The 7,654-nt window shown below is 41.5% G+C and overlaps 1 pseudogene; it reads right to left on the reverse strand.

The window, feature by feature from the left end:
* Positions 1-3,598: 3,598 nt before the first annotated feature.
* Positions 3,599-7,276, reverse strand: LOC105734348 (farnesyl pyrophosphate synthase-like; annotated as a pseudogene).
* Between the last annotated feature and the right edge of the window lie 378 nt (positions 7,277-7,654).

The raw sequence follows: 7,654 nt of genomic DNA on the forward strand, positions 1-7,654 counted from the left end.
GATCTATTTACTCATTTATGAAATAATTATTGAGCACATATTATGTGGGTTTGGGAATACAATACAAAGCAAAAATAGACTTGTCCCTCACTTCATAGCATTTACTGTCTGAGGGAAGAGATGACCTACTCAAGGAGCCATGCTAGAGAAGGTACAGTTGCACCTGTGTTAAGAGCTGTGAAGGAGTATATAACAAGGTAATGTGATCTCACAAGGAGGTCAAGGGAAGCTTCCCTGAGGACATTGAGAATCAATGGAGAACTGAAGGATGAGGAAGAGTTAGCTAGGCAAAGGGAGGGAGAAGAGAGCATAACGGACAGAGGGAACAGCATGTGGCAAAGGCCATGATATGTCCTAGAGGCTGCAAGACAGTGTGGCTGGAAGAGGAAGATGAACTTGTGGAGGAGACAGAGAGGGAGCAGCAGGAGGTGAATGAGAGGAGATGGTTTCAAGAAGAAGGACACGGACAACAGAGTCAGAGGTTAATATGAGAGCTGAAAAATGTCCCCTGGATTTCACAACATGTAGGTCCTTGGTGAGCTCAGTGGAATGACCGGCCAGAAGCCAGAATGGCATGGCTTGAGAGTGGAAGGTGAGGAAATGTAGGGATCAAGAGCATTGATTAGGAATTGCATTTGGCCACATGTAATGGAATCTGCTGAAGATAGCTTAATTATATTGGGTTATTTCTCTCACATAACAAGAATGACAGAGGTTGACAGTGGCTCCACAATGTCATCAATGTTCTAGAATCCTTCATCTTTCTGCACTGTCATCTTCAGTATTGGCTTTTTTTTTTTCCATTGTGAGTGCAAGAAGGCTGCTAATTCTCAAATCAGTGTTTTAGATAGGAAAAAGGAAGAAACATCAAGGGGGAAAGGTTGGTGCCATTTCAGGAAAGCAAACATTTGCTATTAATTCCCAGATGACTTCAGCTCACAAATCACTGGCCATAACTGTGTCACATGGCCACTCCTAGCTGCAAGGGAGGCCGGGAAATGTAGCTCTTTAACTGGACCCATTGCTGCTCCCCTCCCACAAATCAGTTTTTGTTAGAAAGAAGGGAAGGTGGATTTGGGGAAGGTAACTACAGCAGCTACACAGCAAATACAAATCACACATTCAAAAAGTGTGTCCACAAAGGGAAGGAGAGAGATGAGAAGATCTTTGGAAGGGGATGTGGGACTGAGAGACTTCTTTAAAAATGGGTATGAGGCTGGGTGTGGTGGCTCTTGCTTCTAATCCCAGCACTTTGGGAGGCCAAGGTGGGTGGAGTTTGAGACCAGCCTGGCCAACATGGTGAAACCCCGTCTCTACTAAAAATACAAAAATCAGCTGGCATTGTGGTGGGCGCCTGTAATCTCAGAGACAGGAGAATCGCTTGAATCTAGGAGGTGGAGGTTGCAGTGAGCTGAGATAGCACCACTGCACTCCAGCCTAGGCAACAAGAGTGAGACTGTCCCAAAAAATAAATAACAAATAAATAAAAATAAAAATGGGAACGCTTGAATGTGTTGAGAGCTCAATTCAGAGCACCTAATCAAGGTAGGTGGGGAGAGATTGAATGTACAAGAGCAGAAAAAGATAACTGATAAAGTAGTGCTTCTTAGAAGCAGGGAGGTAATGGACTCCAATTAGGAAGAAGGGGTTAACATTAAAGAGCTATAAGTATAAATTCTCTATTGTAACAACAGGAAGGAGGAAAGGTAGGCTTATATGTTTTATATTGAGAAGATGGGGCTTCTATTTCCTCTACAACGTAGGAGGTGAGGTTAGCTGTTGCCAGTGAGAGGGTAAGAGGGGGTGGTCAGAGATTTGAGAAGTTAAAGTTGGAAATCACTGGTGTGGAGAGTGATGAGTCATTTGATCTGAGACATTTAGTGGCAGACATTTCTATGATGGTAATGATATGAACTGTCATATTTCCCAAGTGGACCAGTGACTAGCATGAAAGGTCTTTAAAAGTACCTAATTGATGGAATCAAACACCTACTGAACATAATGAATTTTCCATGCTCTACCTAATAAAAGCCTAATTGTTCATGTTCCTGTTAAATGAAAGATTTTCTCTACACTGCTCAGGGAAGAAAAGTTTAGTAATCTTCAACTGCTAGAGAAATGTATTCACGGATACTAAAGTATTATGCAAAAATGAAAAGTCAGAAAATCCAGGGACAAGCTGTACCACACATACAGAATCCTTGGATTTTTGAGAAATGGGGAAAAATTGAAGAAGTATGTATTTGTGTGTGAAGGGCACAAATCTAAGGAAAAATTGGAATAGAGCAAAATTACAATAATCATATATTCTGGAACACTTTTATAAAGCCAAAATTATCTTTCAGTACTTTTTTGGTCCATCAGGAATAGATCTGGAGTGTCTAAACTGGTGTGTGTGTATATAAATTACTGCATTTTCTTACAGGCTAACAAATTCCAATTCAACCTGAACTTGACATGAGAAGTCTGAAAGTGCCTTATAATTAAAGCTTTAGGCATATTCAACTGCTTCTTGAGGGGATACATTATTTGAGTTTGTGGAAAGTTATGTCCCCTTGACAAAAATCTACTGTGCTTCACAAATTGAGAAATCCAATTATCTGATTGTTTTAAATGAGTGGTATGAAGATTAAAAAGGGGTAAAGAGAAAAACAGAATCAATATTTAGCTTTTACTGACAGAATATAAAAGATGATTGTATTAGTCTGTTCTCGTATTGCTATAGAGAACTACCTGACACTGCTAATTTATAAAGAAAAGAGGTACAATTGGCTCACAGTTCGGCAGGCTGTACAGAAAGTAAAGAAAACTTACAATCATGGCAGAAGGCTAAGGGGAAGCAGGCACGTCTCACATGGCTGGAACAGGAGATAGAGAGAAGAGGGAGGTGCTAAACACTTATAAACAACCAGATCTCAGGCGTGGTGGCTCATGCCTGTAATCCCAGCACTTTGGGAGGCCCAGGTGGGTGGATTGCTTGAGGCCAGGAGTTCAAGACCAGCCTGGGCAAGATGTTAAAACCTGTCTCTATTTTTAAAAATATAAAGAACAACCAGATCTCGTGAGAGGTCACTCACTATCATGAGAACAGCAAGGGATGGAAATCTCCCTCCATGATCCAGTCACCTCCCATGAGGCCCCTCCTTCAACATTGGGGATTACAATTTGACCTGAGATTTGGGCAGTCATGTAAATCCAAACAATTATCAAGAATGAACTTGTTTCCTTTAATTATTTTTTCAGAAGTAATCTTAGGTCATTTTTTCTTGTGCTACATTATTTTATAAGTATACATCATATATATATGTATACATATATATACGTGTGTGTATATATATATATATATATATTTTTTTTTTTTTTTTTTTGAGACGGAGTTTCGCTGTTACCCAGGCTGGAGTGCAATGGCGCGATCTCGGCTCACCGCAACTTCCGCCTCCTGGGTTCAGGCAATTCTCCTGCCTCAGCCTCCTGAGTAGCTGGGATTACAGGCACGCGCCACCATGCCCAGCTAATTTTTTGTATTTTTAGTAGAGACAGGGTTTCACCATGTTAACCAGGATGGTCTCGATCTCTTGACCTCGTGATCCACCCGCCTCGGCCTCCCAAAGTGCTGGGATTACAGGCGTGAGCCACCACGCCCGTCCTATATATATATATTTTTAAGATTACACAACAATTTATTTGTTGAGAGCCTCCTCTCCCCGCCCTTGCAGTCTCTAGGTCACTTTTTCCACTTGTAGTTTTCGTGCACAAGCCCCAGAAAGATAGCTGGGGGCAGGGGTGCTGTGTACTGTTCAGTGAGACCCATAATGTGGTTTTAACTGTCTTCCTCATACTGCGAGAACACGGCCAGCAGATCCAGCTCCTCATATAATGCCTTCACCTGGGCCACCTTCTCAGCCTCCTTCTGCCCGTAATTTTCCTTCAGGATCTGTACTGTTCCAGAGTGGCCCGCTGCAGACACTGAACTACCAGCCAGCTGCATTTGTTGTCCTGGATGTCAGTGCCAACTTTGCCAGTCACACTGGGGTCCCTAAAGAGGTCAAGGTAATCATCCTGAATCTGAAAGAACCCTCCCATCTCCAGCAGGATCTTCTTGGCATTGGCATGCCCCTTCTCACCATTAATTCCCGCCATGTACATGGCCGTCCTGTACTTGACAATAGATTTGTACCTCTTTTCAGTGAATCTGCCGAGATCCGAATTGCCCTGGGGTGCTGTGATGAGGTCCAGGGTCTGCCCAATCTCAGTCTGATAGGAACTCTGCAGGAAGAGCTCGATCAGGTTCAGGTAAGAGGGCTGCTCCTGGCAGTAGAGCTTCAGCAGGCGGTAGATACATGCTTCCAGAAGGATAGCATCATTGATGGCATCCAAACCCACGCCTGGCTTCTGATACCAGCAGATCTGTCCCTTGCATGTGAAGGATGAATCCATGATGTCATCTGCTACCAGGAAGAACGCTTGCAGCAGTTCCACACACCAGCCCACAGTCAGGGCCCGCTGGAGACTATCAGCATCCTGTTTCCTTGGCTCCACCAGCTCCCGGAACACTACTAGCACCATCAAACCTCGGTGATACTTGCCTCCAATGGCATTGTACTCCAGGACCTCCTTGAGCTGGGCAATAGCATCTCTTGTCTCTGGGTGCCCCATCTCATCCTCAGTCAGCACCCTAACGATCTGGGAGAAGTGCTGAATGAAATCCTGCTTTTCTTGGGCATAAACATCTGATTTCTGGTCTCCATTCATTCTGAGGGAGGGGCAAAGGGCTCTGTTCCTGGATGTGGGTTCCTGCTCCACATCTTATATTTTTAAAGAATGTTTAAATTTTAATGTAACTGCTCCCCATTGCTACTAAGGGAGATGCAGTAAGAAATCAATGGGAAAAGGCAGGGTTCAGTCATTCTATAGCTCAAGCCCAAGCAACATGGAAAATCAGAAGGGAAAATGCATGCAATAAATGCTAGAATTTTAAAAAATCACTTTGTATTCTGCTATCTAAATGCTTTATCTATGAAAGACCTACCCCTCCCATCTTAATAGAGTAATTGCTAGTTAATTTCTATCATCTAAAATACTGATACCCAACTGGAACTCAGTCCATGAAAAAGGACTTTTTCAAGAACCCGACTTCAAAAGATTCTTTTGCCAAATGTATTTGTTGCATTTGATAGTGACACATAACATTCTCTTCTTCTGCTGCTAGAAATGGAATTTGATCTATATTTAATTTGTAATTTTAACCAATTCTATCATTATAAGTTTCCATTTGCAGCATTAAAAGCAAATTCTACTTCTGATTATATTTCAAAAGGTCAGAGCCTTCTCTTAATGTTTTTCTATTTGTTGGTCTCCTTGTTTCACATATTTGTTGTCAAATGGTATGTCTGACAATGTCTTTTCAGTTAAGTATTTTTCCTAGTAACTGATCATGACAATACATCTGGCCACAGGATTCATACTACTACAGTGTTAGACCAGATTCATCTAAGTAGTGGGGTGTTTGGTAGCTTTGCCCAACTGAGTAAATATCTGGCCTCTTGTTAGGTGTTGCTACAATCACAAAAGTAGGCCCTTATGGCAGTTCCATTCCTAGTTGGACAGATGAAGGATTCATCCCTGAAACAACTGGCAAGTAATTTGAGGAAAATCTATCCATACATGTGAAACTATAGTGGATATCTACCTATTGCTTTTGCCTATCTAACCTTGATTCCTGCCTCTTCTACTGACAGCACGCTGATAGTCCCTGGGGAATCCATCCCTTCCCACTCTTGATCCATTTGGCTTGGATGGGGCTATCCCACTCCTTAGATCCAGGATGAATGTACAGTTTATGCCTGGCTCATCTTTGCATTTCATCCACTTGACAATAGTGATTGGCTTCAAGATGAAAACATGACTCAAGAGAGTCCAATCGGAACTCATCCTAAGACTTGCTGGAATTACTTGAAAAGCAAAACTCTCTGTCTTCTGGGGTTATTAAGCTAGAAGGGTACAATTCTGGAGCCACTGGTAGACATCTTGTCTCTGCCTATAGAAAGCCTGCTTGAGAATGAAACCCAGGATTTTATATCTAGCAAAATGGACTGAAATATAAATGACACAAACAATCTGCTATCAGGAAATATGTTGTCATGTGCCTTTCCTCAGGAATATATTAAAGAATGGGCCGGCTGGGCGTGGTGGCTCACGCCTGTAATCCCAGCACGTTGGGAGGCTGAGGCAGTCCGATCACCTGAGGTCGGGAGTTGGAGACCAGCCTGATCAACATGGAGAAACCCCATCTCTTAAAAAAAAAAATTACATACACTATTACTTACACATCTAAGACAAATGAGCGTAGAAGGAGAGAGTATAGCATGTAATGGCTACATGCTCTGTTTAGTGTAAAGAACAGATGCTTTTAAGCAGGGGAAATGGAGACAGCATAGGCAAAAACAATTAGCTGTTTTCAGTAAACACATCAGTGGTGGTACTGTTAGTGTTGCTAATAGCACTGAAACTATAAGTTATTCTAATTCTCTCATTCCCTGTGTTCTTGAGAATCAGGATTCTTGGTGTAAAAGAAAGAAGATATAAATGTGATAAAGAAGAAGGTAAGTAAAAATGCTGAATTTGAATTGGAAGTGTGTGCCTGCACAAATTTATGAGATGCTTTATCTTTAAAAACTAGATATACATTTCCAAGGCCTGTCTACTGAAAAGGCCTAAAAATATTGATCACCCTAGAAGCAATAAGCATCCCCAGCACCTAGATTGTTGTCTTGAAATACCATCTCTCATACTGGTTGGGAAATGGCCTCTAACCTGATCCCATAAGAGCCCTGTTGCTGCCCAGCCCCTGTAGAGATCCTCAAGAAACACACACTAAAACATTAATACATAGTACTGTAGGGGGGCTTCAGGACCTTTCTCCAGCCCTGTGGCTGGTGTCCATTCTGACTAGTTGGCTTACCATACTCACAGCCATGCCCCTTCCAGCTGAATATCTTCCTATCCCCATCATGAACATCATGAACTTAACTTTGTCATGCAGCATGCTAGGATATTCATTGCAGTATCAGTCACTTCTTCTATAATCTGTCTTTTAAAAACATAATTTTTCTTCTAGAGAAGTCAAAGAGTGGCTGGGTGCAGTGGCTTATGCATGTAATTCCCACACTTTGGGAGGCCAAGGCAGGAGAATTGCTTCAGTCTAGAAGTTTGAAACCAGCCAGGGCAACATACTAAGCCCCTGTCTCTAAAAAAATAAAATAAAGTAAAATAAAAATTAGCTGGGTGTGGTGGTGTGTGCCTGTAGTCCCACCTATTTGGGAGGTTGAGGTGGAAGGATTGTTTGAGCTGGGGAGGTCAAGGCTGCAGTGAACCATGATTGCATCATTACATTCCAGCCTGAGAAACAGAGGAAGACCCTGTCTCAAATATATATGATATAATCATATATGTAATGATATATGACACATATGTTTTTATTATATATATCTTTATTATATATTATATATTTTATTATATATAAATATGCATTTTATTATATATAGTTATATATAATAAAAATTTCTTCTGAACCGGTTTTGTGGAAAAAAAAAGAAAACAAAAAATAAATAAAATTAAAAGTTAAAAGAGTGGAAAAACCCAAATAGCTTCCTTA

Source organism: Aotus nancymaae, unplaced genomic scaffold (assembly GCF_030222135.1).
Source record: "Aotus nancymaae isolate 86718 unplaced genomic scaffold, 86718_ANA_hifiasm-v0.15.2.pri h1tg000057l, whole genome shotgun sequence".
Taxonomy (NCBI): Eukaryota; Metazoa; Chordata; class Mammalia; order Primates; family Aotidae; genus Aotus; species Aotus nancymaae.